The 18,416-nt window shown below is 32.0% G+C and overlaps 1 long non-coding RNA gene across 3 annotated transcripts; it reads right to left on the reverse strand.

Annotated features, from left to right (window-relative positions):
- Positions 1–14,764: 14,764 nt before the first annotated feature.
- Positions 14,765–16,097, reverse strand: LOC139855971 (uncharacterized). 3 transcript variants are annotated; one of them, XR_011761626.1, is made up of 3 exons: positions 16,029–16,097; positions 15,592–15,671; positions 14,765–15,077 (listed from the first exon to the last, which is right to left on the reverse strand). It is a non-coding gene; the product is annotated as an uncharacterized lncRNA (long non-coding RNA). The 3 variants fall into 3 exon arrangements; XR_011761624.1 differs by lacking the exon at positions 16,029–16,097 and adding an exon at positions 15,858–15,908; XR_011761625.1 differs by lacking the exon at positions 16,029–16,097 and adding an exon at positions 15,753–15,877.
- Positions 16,098–18,416: the final 2,319 nt, after the last annotated feature.

Genomic DNA, 18,416 nt, shown 5'->3' on the forward strand with positions numbered 1-18,416 from the left:
TATCTTCAATTATTTGTACAAAAATATGTGACATATGTTCTAAATAACTTGGTAAATTTTTCCCACACTTGGCTTTTATTTTCCTTTCTTTGCCTTTTTATTGTCCTCTATTCCATTTTAAATGAATTCAAACATTTTGGGTTGTTTCGCAATTTATGTCCTTTACGAGGTAACAATAATTTCGGTGTTAACACCTAGTTTTAACGTTCATAAATATTTATAAACCTGATTTTGAGTTCATTTAATTGAAAATTTTAAAAATTTTTACTAGAATTGGGTAGTCAGTATATAAGACTAGGGCTGTTCTTTATTATCAGAGAGCACTAGATTCTAATACAACTACTGCATTACTAGTATTTTTAATGGTAACCAAGTGTTTAAGTTTAAAATTTTTTAAAAATCCGAAAGAATTTAACCTCTTCCCACACTTAAGATCTTGCAATGCCCCCATGTGCAAGAAATCAGTAACAATTTAAATTATTGAGGGTGATTAGCGTAGAAAAATGATTAAATTTTACCAAAGTTTTCAAACATATTGGGGTTTGTTTGCTGAATGATAAATGGTGCACGTCATTTGTTCATTCCGTCTTGTTGTTACATCACATTTATTTTTCGTTTTGTCGTCAAAATTAGTAGCTTTTGATGAACTTAATGCCAGTCTTTTAAAATGCGCTGTTTTACCCAGTTGTGTACAATTGACAATATACATACATACAAATAATAACATGCATGGTAATTTGAAATGGGACTTAACATCTCACTTTCAAATCAAATATGAAATATTAGTACAACATAATAAAAATGTTAAAACTTACATAAAAGTATCACAATATTATATGTTTTAAACATAAAAATAAATAAAGATAATAAAAAGATAAAAATCATAGAAATTACCAACGGGAACTATATCAATCTGGATAGGGGTTCCAGTTCATGTCGTCGGATGGGTTCCATGGTTGGTTATAGGTGTACTGATAGGCCTGGTTAGGGTCATAGAGAGTAAATGGTGGTTGCATATCGGGCTGGTATGGAGGATAGTAAGCAGGTCGTGTCGGTACGTAGTTATTTGGTACCTGAGGTGATAGCTGGCTCATGCTCTGATGCTGATGATAGTGCCATCTATCATGCTGTCGTTGCCTGGAATGCTCGTACATATTCTCGGCTTGCCACTGCTCGTACCGACTATGTCTATCCTGGTTTGTCATTTCTACCTCATCTATACGCTGGTAGACGTCAGTCATAGCCTCCCTAATGACATCCCTAATGTCATCCGCTTCATCCATTTGCTCATCTGAACCTCTCTCTACCTGTGGATGACGACCATCATATGGTACTGCCTGATTGCATCTGCTCTTTAATACCTTAGCACCCTGATAGACCTTCAATCCTAAAGTATCAACCTGTTCCCTACACACCATAAGTGGACCCCCTTGGTCCCTATCTACACCCAAATACTCTCCAATGAGAGTAACAAAAATACCTCCTCCTATTATTCCCCCGTCCTGTATTCCTGCTACTATTTTGGACAGATAAAAACCAACACAGTAGGGGATATTAACAAAGCTTCTAGGGTTTCGAATACACTTAAGGTAAAATAAGTCGTGTAAGGTCATCTTCTCCTCGTTTTTACCTCTTTGTGTAATCAAATTAGCCACAAATCTATGTATAATACATAGCTCTGCTTTGTTAATATCTAAATAGGAGTTTCTTCCTCCCAGCGTAAAAACATTATAATCTGACATACGCCTCCAGACGGCGTCCGCGTCAAAATTCCTATCTACCCGCTCCCCATGATAAATCAAATTTGTACAATCGGGTAGTAGTAATTCACCAGAAGTGTAAATCTGTAAAGCCCTGGCCATGTCCAGCATGGACATCCTGTACATCCTACGGCCAAGTAAAAATCTAAGAAAACTTCTATCATCTAACCTAACTACATCCGCATTTAACGCTATAGTACTCATAAGCTCAACACACCATTCCTTATATACAGGCCTACGAATGGTGAATAAACGTTCCCAATCGGGAAAAGAAGAGCTGCCATACCTTTGGATCAGATGCTGCCTAACTGAGTTAACTAGTTGGACCCTTTTCAAAGGCTCCCAATCGATTACCCTCGGCACTTCTACATTTTTCGTTACCAGTTTGAATTTGTTACTTTGATACGTCGGGTAATCTCTCCAACTTCGATCAAATCTCAAATTGGGATGCAACTGTTCTTCATGAATCGTTGGGTGTTCTACTATTGGATGAATCGGAAAAATTACGTAGGCATTAACATATTCTTGTTGCGGATCATAATATGGTACGTGTTGATCAGGTTGTTGTTGTTCCTGTTGTTGCTCCGGTTCATATTGCATTTCTGGTTCAGGTTCTGGAGCAGGTTGCCTAGATGATGATGATGCACCATCAGTATCGGTAAATCTCTGCAAAACACATTAAACACAAAATTTGTGCATCCAAATATGCATTAGTGTTAGTAAAATAACAACTTGAAACAATTACAATAACATGTTTAATCAAAATTAAACTTATACACGTTTTCACAATTTTAACAATTCTACACTTTTTCAAATAAGTATATATGAAAATTTTTACAAAGTTCATAAGCATTCAACTCAAATAACATGTTAAAATAACCAATACTAGCAATTAAACAAGTTTCAAATGGCATTTACATCAATTTAATTAAGTTCATGAATTTTAGACTTAAAAAGTCCACTTTAATTTTCAAAAATCATGATTAGGATCAATGTTTGGATCATTTAGCTACCTAAACATGTTACGCTACTTAATTTAGCAATAATTCAGGACAAAAATCGGCCATAACCTGTTTATATCAAAAAGCCCCAAATTGCTCAAGAACACAAACCCTAGATTTCTAAAAATTTTGAAGTTTTAGCTTCAAATCATGTTAAATAGCATCAATCTAGGTTATACATGCATAATATACTAACAATTTAACTCTAATTACACTAAAAATTAACAAAATTAAATTAGGTAAATTATTGGTAATTATCACAAAAATTAAGAAATTTAAGAGTTTAGGGGTGTAATTTTTACCTTCTTGCTAAAAAATCCGAACCTAGGCATGATTAGAGTTGATTTTAGGATGAAATATGATGAATTTTGGTGAAAATTTGCGAATTTTTGAGAGGTTTTGGAGAGGTATTCGCGTATGTGTGTGTGTGGAGTGGAAACAGAGAACCAGGTCGCTGGGTATTTGATTCTGACCAGAAATTGGTCCCCATGCGACCGCATGATTTTTACAAAGGAACCTCATGCGATCGCATGGGGTCTGATATATATATATTTTTTTTTATAAAAACCTTTGACTAATGAAACAATTAATAAATTATTTAAAATTTTGTTTTTTTAGAATGAGGGCGTTTCGGATCTTAGTCCTAGTCCGTCTCTCAACAAAGTTTTATAATTTGTTACTTTTTAAGCGTCGTTTTAAAATCAAAGATTTTTTTGGGTTTTTTAAATGTTTTTGGCATACTTTAATTCAATAAGATTAAAAATAATGATAATAAAATTTCTCGTCCCTCCCTTGAGTAAAACAATTTCGGTTCAACGACCTAGTTTTCAACTCACGACGAATTTTTAGATATCAAAATTTTAAATTAATGAAATAAAGTATATTTTGTTTTTTAAATTCACACCAAACTTAAATTTAAAATGCATAAAATTAAAAATTCATATTATTAATATTTTTATACATACAAACTTATATTAAAAATATTAATTTTTAAAATACTTAAATACTTAAATATATTGATTTTAAAAAATTTACATTAATAATTTGATATTTATATATTAATTTTAAAAACAAGGTAAAAATTAAAATGAAAAAAATCTTTTTGGTCTTTTTATCCCACTTTAATCAATCAAATATTAACAAAAATATACGCCCCTCTTTTCGGTAAAGTAATTTCAGCTATATTACCTAGTTTTACTCCTGACGAATTTCTGAAATATTTTGGGTTGATTGATTAAAGATATTTATACCTTAAGAATAAACGGTAAATTTCGCAGTGATGTAATAAATTTTTGTATGATATCAATAATTTTATTGTTATGCATACCTAATTTTATTGAATATCAATTTAATACTTTATAGCGAACGATTTAGCATTTATTATCAAAAGGTTAAAAGCAATAAATAAAAAAAATAAAAACTGTACATACTTACCTGTGAGAAAGAATTCTTAGAGACCTGCTTTAGCCGACTCATAGGAGAGTCGTGTGATTTGATTTTCCATAGCTACATAAGCGTAACCTCGATTCTTCAATATCTTTTCTTCTAAACATATAAGCGGTCCTTCTCTGCATAGAGTAACAAATTCGGTATTTGAATATGTTTGATTATTTGAACATTTACCTTCGTGTGACCATTTTCCGCATTTGTAACATCTTTCAAGGTGTCGTGCTCTTCATTTTGTTGCGGATTTTGATTTTCCTTTTCTAAAATGTATCTTATGATGATCTTTTCTGTGCTCTTTTCTTACTCCGTCCATTTTGCCTCTTATGAATGATACCAGTTCACTCGGAAGGGTGTCATTATTACGTTTAGTAATCATAGCATGTAGCATGAGACCATGGTTCAGACCAAAGGAATTCTTCATCTCGTAAAACCTAAAAAATAAAAATTCATAATGGAGGGAGAAGACTAGTTCTTTAGGGTCTGCTAGGAAAAGACCATTCGGATTCCATTCTCGAGAACTACACGAAAACAGAATATCTAACTCTAACTGAAATACATATTACCCTAAAAAGATTCCAATTTTCCCACACTTAGTTAGCTGTGGTATCGAAATTGTGATTAACTTCATCTTCAATTTCCATTGAATTATCTATGTAATGTTTAATTCTGTGACCATTAACTTTAAATTCAACCCCATTTGAATTTATTAATTCTACTGTTCCGTACGGGAAAACTCTTTTGACTATGAATGGTCCAGACCATCTTGATTTCAATTTTCCTGGGAATAGCTTGAATCGTGAATTGAAAAGAAGGACTCTGTCTCCTTCTTTAAATTCTTTTGAACTTCTGATTCTTTTATCATGCCATTTCTTCGTTCTTTCTTTATAGATTAACGAATTTTCATACGCTTCATGTCTTAATTCTTCTAATTCGTTTAGTTGACTTAACCGTAGCCGTCCAGCTTCATGTATATCAAGATTACATGTCTTCAAAGCCCAAAATGCTTTGTGTTCAATTTCTACTGGAAGATGACATGCTTTTTCATAAACGAGTCTAAAAGGTGTGGTTCCAATTGGAGTTTTGTAGGCTGTTCTAAAAGCCCAGAGTGCATCCTCCAATTTCATGGACCATTCCTTTGGATTTGATCCTACGGTTTTTTCTAGAATACATTTTAAAGCTCGGTTGGTATTTTCAACTTGTCCACTAGTTTGTGGATGATACGCTGTTGAGATTTTATGAGTTACTCCATATCTTTAGAGAACTTTCTCAAGTTGATTATTACAGAAATGAGTACCCCGATCACTTATTAAAGCTTTCGGTGTTCCGAACCTAGCAAAAAGACCTTTTAAGAAGTTGACTACAACTCGTGCATCGTTAGTTGGGAGAGCTTGTGCTTCCGCCCATTAAGATAGATAATCAATGGCAACGAGAATGTAGAGATTATTATGAGATTTTGGAAATGGACCCATAAAGTCAATACCCCAAATGTCAAATACTTCACATACTTGAATGACATTTGGTGGCATTTCATCACGTTGAATAATTTTTCCGGCCCTTTGACAAGTATCACAGGATTTGCAAAAAAGGTGTGCGTCTTTGAAAATTGTAGGCCAATAGAATCCAGCATCGTAGACTTTTCTTGCTGTGAGTTGAGGCCCATAATGCCCTCCTGTTGGTCCTGTGTGACAATGGTTTAAGATTTGACTGGCTTCCTCCCCAAATACACATCGACGTATTATTCCATCGGGATAACTTTTAAACAAATGTGGATCTTCCCAGAAATAGTGTTTTATATCACTAAAGAATTTCTTTCGTTTTTGGTATGACAACCCTTTTTCAAGGAATCCACATACTAAATAGTTTGCATAGTCTGCAAACCATGGAATTTCACTATAATCTATCTTCAATAGATATTCATCAGGAAAGTTATCTTGTATGGCCGATTCATTTAGAACTTCTAATTCAGGATTTCAAGACGAGAAAGATGATCAGCGGCTAGATTTTCTGCTCCCTTTTTGTCTCGGATTTCAATATCGAACTCTTGTAAGAGTAAGATCCAACGGATTAATCGTGGTTTGGCATCTTGTTTTGAAAATAGGTATCTAAGAGCAGAATGGTCGGTATAGACCACCGTTTTAGCTAGAACGAGATATGAACGAAATTTGTCAAAAGCAATGACAATAGCAAGGAGTTCTTTTTCAGTAGTTGTGTAATTTGTCTGTGCTCCTTGTAGCATCTTACTAGCATAATAAATATGTTGAAATTGTTTTTCAATCCTTTGTCCTAAAACGGCTCCCATTGCAAAATCACTTGCATCGCACATAAGTTCAAACGGTAGATTCCAATTTGGAGTTATCATGATCGATGCATTAGTGAGTTTTTCTTTAAGAATATTAAAAGATTTGATGCATTCATCTGAAAAGATGAATGGAGCATCCTTTTCTAGGAGTTTATTCATAGGAGTGGCAATTTTAGAAAAATCTTTTATGAAACGTCGGTAAAAACCGGCATGCCCTAGAAAACTCCTAACTCCTCTAACATTGGTGGGATGTGGAAGTTTAGCAATTACATCTACTTTAGCTCTATCCACTTCAATTCCTTCCTTTGAAATTTTATGACCAAGAACGATGCCTTCTTTAACCATGAAATGGCATTTCTCCCAATTAAGTACTAGATTTGATTGTTCGCACCTAATAAGCATTCGTTCAAGATTAACTAGACATGTTTCAAAAGTATCACCGAAGACTGAAAAGTCATCCATGAAAACTTCCATGCATTCTTCTATCATGTCGTGAAAAATCGCCATCATACACCTTTGAAAGGTTGGAGGGGCGTTGCAAAGTCCAAAGGGCATGCGTTTGTAAGCAAAAGTACCATAAGGGCACGTGAATGTGGTTTTCTCTTGGTCCTCGGTTGCTATTGGAATTTGAAAATATCCGAAGAAACCGTCAAGAAAACATTAGTAACTATTTCCGGCTAATCTTTTCAATATTTGATCAATGAAAGATAAGGGAAAGTGATCTTTTCTGGTGGCGTCATTTAATTTTCTATAATCTATACAAACACGCCATCCTGTTACAGTCCTAGTAGGAATAATCTCATTTTTTTCATTTGTGATGACAGTCATGCCACTCTTCTTAGGTACACATTGAACTGGGCTTAACCATGGACTATCAGAGATTAGATAAATTAAACCTGCATCTAGCAGTTTAATAATTTCTTTCTTAACAACATCTTGCATATTCGGATTTAGTCTTCGTTGGCGTTGCACACAAGTTTTATGACCTTCTTCCATAAGGATTTTATGTGTCTAATACGAAGGACTTATACCTTTAATGTCATGAATCTTCCATGCAATAGCTGGTTTATGAGCTTTTAGCACAGAAATGAGTTGAGATTTTTCATTTTCAGTAAGAGAAGACGATATTATTACAAGTAATTCAGATTCACCATGTAAATAAGCGTATTCTAAATGGGTTGGAAGTGGCTTTAACTCTAATGTCGGTGGTTCTTCTATCGATGATTTGTATCGATATCTGTCTTCCTCTTTTAGCATTTGAAGTTCTTCTGTTGTTGGTTCATAATCATTAGCCATAAGTGTAGCTAACATTTCAGCTTCATCAATTGGTTCAGTTCCTTCTCCTAAAGAACATTCTCCTGTTCCTTGTAATTCTGGAAATTCTTCTAACAATTCTGCATGTGAATCTATAGTTTGAATATAATAACATGTATCATCTGCAAATTGCGGTTGTTGCATGGCTCTATCAACTGAAAAGGTAACACTCTCGTCCTCTATACTTAGAGTCAGTTTCTTACCGAACACGTCTATTATTGCTTTAGCCGTGTTTAAGAATGGTCTTCCTAATATGAGAGGAACTCGAGAATCTTCTTCCATGTCCAGAATAACAAAATCTACTGGAAATACTAAAGTACCAACTTTAACTAGCATGTTTCCATTATCCCTCTAGGATATTTTACTGATCGATCGGCTAGTTGTATACTTATTCTTGTTGGTTTTAATTCTCCAAGGTCTAGTTTAGTGTATAATGAATATGGCATTAAATTTATACTAGCACCTAAATCTGCCAATGCTTCTATTGAACTAAGACTACCCAGAAAACATGGAATTGTGAAACTTCCTGGATCTGAAAGTTTTTCTGGTATCTTATTCAATAGTACTGCAAAACAATTAGCATTCATTGTAACAGCCGAGAGTTCTTCCATTTTCTTTCTATTTGTGATTAGATCTTTCAAGAATTTAGCATATCTAGGCATTCCTGAAATCACATCAATGAAAGGAAGATTTACATTTATTTGTTTAAACATATCCAAGAATTTGGATTGCTCGGCTTCAAGTCTTTCTTTTCTCATTTTACTCGGGTAAGGAAGCGGTGGTTGGTATGGTTTAACATAAGGTTTAGCCTTAACTATGTTATCTTCATTAACCTTTTCAACTACCGATTCTGTTTCCTTATCTTGCTCAGATTGTGGTTCTTGTGGAGTAGGAATAGAGTCATCAGAAATTACAGGTATTTCCGGTGGTTTAAGTGTAATACCACTTCTTGTGGTAATGGCTTTAGCTGTTTCATTTCGGGGGTTAGCATTTGTATCACTAGGTAGACTTCCCGATTTTCTTTCACCTATCAACCTTGCTAGGTTGCTCACTTCTTGTTCCAAATTTTGAATAGAAGCTTGTTGATTTCTAAATGCTTGAGCATTTTGTTCATTGGTTTGTTTCTGAGATGTGAAAAATTGAGTTTGAGATTCAACTAGCTTCGACATCATATCTTCTAAATTTGGTTTTTTATCCTCGATTTGTGGTGGTTTATTTTGAAAAATAGGTCTTTACTGATTGTAAGTATTGTTGGATACTTGTTGATTGTTAGGACCTTGTTGGTTGTTGTATGGAACATTTCGGTTATAATTCTGATTTTGATTGTAGATTGGTCTTGGCGGTTGATAATTATTCTGATAATTATTTCCAGGCCTTTGGTTCATGTATGAAACATTCTCTCTTTGTTCCATTGTTTGTTCAATACTGAGACAATCTTTTGTCAAATGTGATCCTCCACACTGCTCACAATTAATTCGTATTGAGTGAATATCTTTAGTCATCTTTTCCATTCGTCTCTCGACAGCATCTATCTTTGCGGAAATGGAATCAAAGTCATGGCTAGAATCGGCTCTAGCCGCTTTAGATGATCTAACGATATCTTTTTCTTGATGCCACTCATGTGAGTGGGAAGCAGTGTTATCAATAATTTTGTAAGCTTCAGTTGCAGTTTTCTTCATAATGGAACCACCAGCTGCTATGTCGATGTCTTTTCTTGTAGTGATGTCGGATCCTTGGTAGAATATTTGTACTATTTGATAAGTGTCTAAACCATGTTGCGGACATCCTCTCAAAAACTTTCCAAATCTTGTCCACATCTCATATAGAGTTTCATTTGACTTCTGCGTGAACGTAACTATTTCTCCTTGAAGTCTTACGGCTTTAGATGCCGGAAAGAATTGTTTAAGAAATTTTTCAACTAAAACGTCCCATGTATCAATCGCCCCTTCAGGTAACGATTCTAACCATTCTTTGGCTTCTCCCTTTAAAGTCCAGGAAAATAACATGAGATAGATCTGTTCATCCTACACTTCTCTAATTTTAAATAGAGTACATATCCTATTAAAGGTTCGAAGATGTTCATTTGGATCTTCCTTCGGCGCACTACTAAATTGGCATTGATTTGTTACCATGTGTAGTATTTGTCTTTTGATTTCATAATCTGGCGCATTAATGTCTGGTTGAGTAATTGCATGACCTTGGCCAGTGCATTTAGCTCTCATTCGGTCTTCCATACTTAGAGGTTCCAGATTTTCCATGATTGAATTTGTTGAATCTGAATCACTAAAGGATTCTGATTTAATGGTTTCTTCCTCGAAAATCTCTGGATGAGTGATTTGTGGTTCAGGAGGAATGATTATTGGTTCAGGATCTCTGAATTGTCCCTGAATATCCTCCGGATTCTCAATTGTGAGGTCGGGTTCAAAAAATGGATTATCGAAAATTTGAATTGGAGTACTTGGTCGACTGGATGACGATTCTAAAGAAAAATCAACGGCGACAATATTGGCTAGATGTCTTGATCGAGTTACAGGTGATGAACGTATAAAAGGTGGTGAACGTTTTGCTCGGTGCATTCACTGAATATCCTATTAGTTATAAAAGATAAAAATTATATAAGTTATCAAATTAATAGACTTTTCTAATTTTGCCCACGTTTCGAATAGCCAATAGATGCAGCAGCTAGCCAGGACCCTTTAAATCGGAAGCCCACAACTCGCCACTAACGAATCCAACTATTACTACGAACCAGAAAATTTTGGATGTCTATCAATTTAACCACTTAAAATAATTTTTCGTCGAAATTTAAAGAAATTTTAGATAAGAAATAGAAAATTTTATGTCCTAAAAACTAGAGCGTCGAGAAATAAGAAAGAAAAAGAGTGCGTCAAAAAACGTCGAAAAATAAAAGGTCGAAAAATAATAAAAATAACGTAGCGCGTTGAAACTTAAAAGTCTAAAAACTAAAAGTTAAAAGTTACGTCTAAAGGTATTAAAGCTTAAAAGGAATTCTATATCTAAAACGGTAATAACATAAAAAGTACTAAAATCTTAAAACGGCGTCGCAAAATTTTAAAGCACCTAAATCTTAGTCTAAAGAAAAAGCACTTAAGGGATTTTACGGCAAAGCCTAAAAATCTAGAAATAAAAATAACTACGATAAATACTAAATTTAAAACTAAGTACGAACTATAAAAATACAAATTACGATTAAAAAGATATAAAAATAAAAAGAAACTTAGAGTTTATAAAAAAATACAATTTTTATAATAATATTATTTTTATATTTTTATTTTATAAAAATATTAGTTTTATAATTAATAAAACTTAATATAACTTAAAATACATAAATAATAAAACTAAAATTAATTAATTAAATAACTAACCCTAATTAGGGTTTATAATAATAATAATTAAAATATACTCCATAATTAATGCTGAACTAGGTCAAATATGGCGTGTCAGGTTATCTCATGCGGTCGCATGAGTTTTGGCCTACGGGACCATGCGGTCGCATGGCCCAAATATTCAGGTCACAAATTGGGCTGCTACAGTGTAGCCCGAATACAATTTTAATTATATATATATTTTTTTCTGTTTTTAATTTATTTATATAAAATGAATAAAAACTTAATTTTTTAAAAACTAAAATAGAAATAGAAAACTTTATATTTTAAAGAAACGGTTAAAAATATATATATTTTGTTTTTCTTTTTATATTTTTGTATTTTTAATATTTAAAACGTATTTTTACAAAAGTAAATTAAAAATCTTTTTTTTATATATATATATAGCGTTGCGCTTTCAGCGTTTAAGCAGTTCCCCGGCAGCGGCGTCAAAAATACTTGATGTGCGTAGAGGTGTATACGAAATAGCTTATATTTTACTAGAAAATACTATTAAAAATGATACAATTTTACACAAGTTATTTATTTATTTATAAAGTGGATATACCTAAACCTTGCTACAACACTTATAGGCAGTGTACCTAATCGTACAGTAGTGTAGTTTTTAGTAAGTCCGGTTCGTTCCACAGGGAGCTAGCCAAATTTAACGCTATATTTTTAAAACTATATTAGTATATATATAAATATATATATAAGTAGTATTATTATTATAAAAGGGGGTTTTTACCGTTTAATAACCGGTTTGTCGATTTTAAAACTTTAGTCGCAGTTAAAACCTAATGTAAAATATTAAAAATAAATATAACTTAATTTAAAGCGTAAAGTAAATAACGATAAATGAAATTGCGATAAATAAAATGACAATAAATAAAATTGCGATAATTAAAAATTACGATAATTAAAAGTGCAATTAAATAAAATGACAGTAAATAAAAGTGCGATGAAATATGAAATAAAGGAATTATGCTTATTTAAACTTCCGTAATCATGATGTTCGAAGTATTGATTTTAGTTTATTACCATGGGTTAATTGTCCTTTGTCCTGGATTATTCAATATGTCCATCTTGGTTTTTGTCCATAACAGTCCATCAGTCATAAATATAAAGTGCGAGTGTCCTCGTCAAATTATCCTTATATCCGAAGTCAAATGATCCAACTAATTGGGGACTTAAACTATAATACACCAATTTTCCTTGTATGTAATTCAACCCTGTTTTAATAAGTCCATTGACTATTAATCCATTCCCGTGTCCGGTTAAATGAAGGATTATTAGTACTTATAAATATCCCGCCCATCGTGTCCGATCGAGTGTATATGGTTATTTATAGGTACATCCAATTGTAAATCTTTATATTAAATTAACGAACTATCGTTCAATTAAACAAATATAAAGCCCATTAATAGCCCATAGTCTAATTTCCACAAGTGTCGTTCTTTTGTCCAAACCCCAATTATGGTACAAAGCCCAATAACCTCGTCTTTAATATTTTAGCCCAACATCACGATTACTTCAATTTAAATAAGCATAATAATAACTTAGCTACGAGACATTAATTTAAAAATGATGAACATAACTTACAATGATTAATAATAGCGTAGCGTTACACGGACAGAATTTCGACTTACACACTTACAACATTCGCTAACATACCCTTATTATTAAAATTAAAATTATAATTTATAAATATATATATATATATATATATATTATATATATTATATATATATATATATATATATATATATATATATATATATATATATATATATATATATATATATATATATATATATATATTTATCTGTGAGAGATAGAGAGTGAATTAGGTGTGTGATATTCGGCCGAAAACTGCGAAATTTATAGATGTGGCCAGAGTTTTTGCTCCATGCGATCGCATGGCATTTGTGCCTTCTGGCCATGCGATCGCATGGCCTGGGAATCCAGCTCACAAATGTTTGTTAGCTAGTTTGCCGACGGTTTTATATATAATATAATATATATATATATATATATATATATATATATATATATATATATATATATATATATATATATATATATATATATATATATATATATAATTTTAAGAATTAATTATATATTATATTATATTCATGTACATAGTTGACTTGTAATTTTTAGTCCGTTGCGTCGAGCGTGGAGAGTTGACTCTGGTCCCGGTTCTGGATTTTCGAACGTCCTTTCGTACTATTTAATATCTTGTACTTTGCGTTTTGCGTCTTGTACTCTTGTAATTTTGAGACGTTTCTCATCAATAATTTGAACCACTTTGATTGTACTTTGTACTTTTTAGCTTTTTGGTCGTTTGCGTCTTCAATTCGTCGAATCTGTCTTTTGTCTTCACCTTTTATTATTTAAACGAATATCACTTGTAAATAGAACATTTGCAACTAAAAGCTTTTCTTTCTTGAGGGATAATGCTATAAAATACATGTTCCTTTCTTTAAATCCAATCATATACATATACATATATGAATCCAATCATATACATATACATATATGAATCTCATTCTCTATGAAGCTTACACGTGTTAAATTATGTATCGGATATCGTAGCGATCGACACACATTAACAATTTATAATACATACAATCGATTAGCATTCCACTCTTTCGGATTACATTCTAGGATCTCTAGCGACAATTTTTCACAAAGATTTCAAGCTCATTTCTTATAACGGTATACCTACATACCTTTTTGGGCCACTGAACGGATATTTGCTTTTAATGGTGAATGAAACATATGTGACGACCCAAAAATTTCTGACCAAATTTAAACTTTATCTTTATAAGATTCTGACACGATAAGCAAAGTCTATTAAACCGAGTCTCAAAAGGTTTGAAATATTATTTTTTTTATGAATGCATTTGACCTCGACTATTCTCGACGATTCACGAACTATTGTTTATATATATATATATATATATATATATATATATATATATATATATATATATATATATATATATATATATATATATATATATATATATATATATATATATATATATATATATATATATATATATATATATATATATATATAATCTTAGCCGTGCAATTTGCACGGCCCAGAATATACCATCAACAGTTTAAAGTAATTTAGAAAATACATGTACCCTCGATAATGGTTGGAAATTGGATCATCATTGTAGGTTGTTTGTTTACTCCACATTTAATCAATAGAACTATGTAAACAATATGAACAATGCATATTTATAAGTTGACATCTTATGACCTCTATGCTTGTAAGATCATTGTTTTAATATAATAATATTTTTCATCCTAATATCGTAACACAAACATTGGTTGCAGTATGCTACTTAAGTTTCTGCTTAAGTAGCTGAGATCTTTATAAGAACAGCATGAATAATCCACTGAAATTTGCAACACACACATGCTCCATAATTCACCTCATTAATTTCTATCTAAGCAAGTGTAGTTATTAACCTCAATATGAACCATAGAAAGGAACTCATATTCGTAAGAAGAATTCACAAAAATACGTTCACATTTAAGATACAAAGCTTTCATACCCTTCTAACAAATGATCTCCAGAATTGTTGAATATCATTTTCTTTATTATATATAGACATTTGTATTGGTACTCGGTATATGAAATGATGAACCCAATTATACTCGGCTTAAACAACCAAAAGGATAAATAATGAGCCAAACATTGTGTTTTCTCATGGATTCAAACCTTCAAGACAAAGCAACCAATTAACCAAACTGCCTTTGTTCACAATTCTATCTGAATTGCACAACTCACCAAAATACGTTATAAGCGGCAAGGATGATGTCCTTTCTTTTCATCATCAACAGCCTGAAATTACACAAAACTTCCGGATCAACTCATTTAACAACTATAAATATAAATATATTAATCAATATCACCACATAAAGTGCTCCACATCCTCAACAAACAGCCCCAAAAGCAGGCCTCCAAAAAGCCAGAGATCACCATAAAAAGTCTAAATGAACTAAAACCACTAAAAACGTCATTAATAACCTGCTACATACTTTGCATAGGCTCATAGAAGACCTGTGTGTAACTAATGAGAAATCCATTTATAAACAAATATTAATACAAAATAATTTATAAACCGGATCCATAAATAAACCATAAGTAGCACCTAGTAATCGATAATAGACCACATAAAGCACATATCGCACCACAGAACACCTAATTAAGGCTTGTGTAGCTTATAAGATCATATCATGAATTTTATTAACTATACATAAGGAGGAAGAAATAAACATACCGTGAAATCTTTTAATGAAGATACAAATGATTAAATTTTTTTACAAATAAGAAAACAAACATAGAAAAATCTTACCCAATTCAAATCTAACTATCTTCACTGTCCTAACATCCTCTTGAATTATTTAGTCGGTCCCTAACCTCGGGTCATGATATCTGCAATGAAAATAACATCAGAATCAAATTAAAACTCCAAAGTTCTTGAAAAGCAGCTGATGAAGGCTAAAGAAATTAAACCCTAAAGTCCATATCGATAGATGAAGAGTTTAAAGAAGCAAATACAAACAAAGAAACGTATTAGCTGCAATTTTTTTAATTGAAAAAGCATATATTACAAATTACATAAATATGGTGCATAATGATGAAACAAAGAAGACGAATTGGATATTTGTTTCTGCACATGAATGAGATATGAGTGGAATAAAGAGGCGTTATTCAAAACAGGTGTCAAAACAGGTTGAAAAACACGTGGCGTTATTAAGTAAACTCTTAATACATACTAACATTACATACCAATAAAAATATGGCACGTAATTGTTGAAGGCCACCAGCATGTCTTTCGTGAGAAGCTTTTGATGGTCAATATTCTAGAAGAGGAGTCCAACAAGGTCCAAATTTGATTAATATGGAAACAAATGTGACGAGCCAATCGTTAAGTGGAGCCCGGTAAAATAAATCAGGTTGCAAACGAAAAAGAAAAACACGAAAACATCGGAGCATAAACGACAAGCGTGAACAGTAAACAAATGGCTTTTCTTACGGATTCTTACACACTTTGTTTTTTTATCCTCACACACCCTTTTACCCTATTATTAGGGAGGAGTTCAAGTAAATTGGTGTGTGAAGATAAAAAAACAGGGTGTGAAAATCATCCCCCTTTTCTTATGAGTATATATATATATATATATATATATATATATATATATATATATATATATATATATATATATATATATATATATATATATATATATATAGGGTGAGGATCCATGGAGAACTCATGGTAGTAGAGAACTCATGGAACTCGTGCAGATTCACTAAATATGCGTGCAGATTCACATATTTTTTTTTTTTTGCAGATTTTTTTTTCTGTTCAGATTTTTTTTTTTTTTGCAGATTCAGTCAATCTGTGTGCAGATTGACGATTTTTTCCATTTTTTTTTACAGATCGACTTTTTTTCAGTTTTTTTTATGCAGATTGAGTCAATCTGCGTTTTTATTTTGCAGTTTTTTTTTTTTTTTGCAGATCGACTTTTTTCTGTGCAGATTTGACTTTTTTTTGTGCAGATTGACTTTTTTTGCAGTTTTTTTTTTTTTTGCAGATTCACTTTTTTTCTGTGCAGATTCGCTGTTTTCTTTTTTGCTGTTTTTTTTTTTCCAGATTGTATTTTTTTTTCATAGATTGAAGCTCAATCTCCACATAGATTGAAGTTCAATCTATGAGTTATATGGATTCTCTACATACTCTAGTTTTCTAGAGATCCTTTCACTATATATATATATATATATATATATATATATATATATATATATATATATATATATATATATATATATATATATATATATATATATATATATATATATATATATAATAAGTTGAAATTAATAAAGTAAACTTCAATCAATTGGAATTAAAAATACAAAATAATAAATAGAATAATTAAGAGACTATTAAAATAGATATATATATATATATATATAAGTATTTAATACTCAAAATAGGTTATTACATAAATTATATAAATATTAGATAATATATAATCAATAACATGTAATACTTATTTAGAGTTAAAAATACAATGGTTACATATTAATTATTATATGTAAATATTATTATCTTTACTATTAAAAGTCATAATTTTTATCATTAATTATATTATTACTATCATAATTATTATAATTATCATTATTCATTATTATTAATATTAGTATAATTATTATTAATATCATTTTTAGTATTATCATGGTATTATTATAAATATTATTATTATCTTCATAATGGTGTATCATATCGTATACACGCATAAAAGGCATAATGATCGCATAAAATCACCATCAGAAGCACTGAGAACAACAGTTTTGTGGAATTATCCGTCCAGCGTTCTCTGCTGTACAGGTTGCTCCGTCATGCATAAGCCTTGAAGGCCGCCTAGCACGTAAGCCCTGGCAGGAGAACGCCACTTTCAGCATAAATTTCGGATCACAAGTAACAAAACGTATCATCATCTGACACGTGTCCCCGAATAATCTGGTGGATCCGACACTATAAATAAACCCCTTGGGTCATCATTTTACACAGTTCAGACATTCTGACAAATTTGAGAGCAGAGACTTCACCTCTCTCTCTCTCTCTAGTACTTTCTCTCACTAGAAGTCATCCGGCTAGCAATTCTATGCTCTACGGACGACAGATTGATTAAGCCACCCCACAAGTTTCTATACTTGTGAACCGGGTCTGCAGGGATTATTCCCAAGAGTAAACATCAATCGGCAACACACGCCCACCTAAAGCTAGATTACTTCTAGTATCGAGTTGGCACACTAAGCCTTACCTCATAAGGAAATAGGTGTTAACAATGGCGCCATCCATTATTAAGACGAATCATCTCACTAACACTGACAAAGAAGGCGAGGGTAACGGATTGGTACCCATAGAAGTAGGAATGATACATCCATGGAAAGCTGGACAACGGAGGAAGGCAGAAGTGTTAGAAGATTGGGAAGAGCAATTAATATCATTTCCTTCTATGTTCAACACAAATCCATCCGATGGTCCAGTGGTTATAGAAGCACGAGTTGCTAATTGCTTAATACGCAACATTTATACTGACACAGGAGCTGGGGCAGATATTATGTATGAACATTGCTTCATACAGCTTTCCAAAGATGTGCAAGAAA

Source organism: Rutidosis leptorrhynchoides, chromosome 6, assembly GCF_046630445.1.
Source record: "Rutidosis leptorrhynchoides isolate AG116_Rl617_1_P2 chromosome 6, CSIRO_AGI_Rlap_v1, whole genome shotgun sequence".
Taxonomy (NCBI): Eukaryota; Viridiplantae; Streptophyta; class Magnoliopsida; order Asterales; family Asteraceae; genus Rutidosis; species Rutidosis leptorrhynchoides.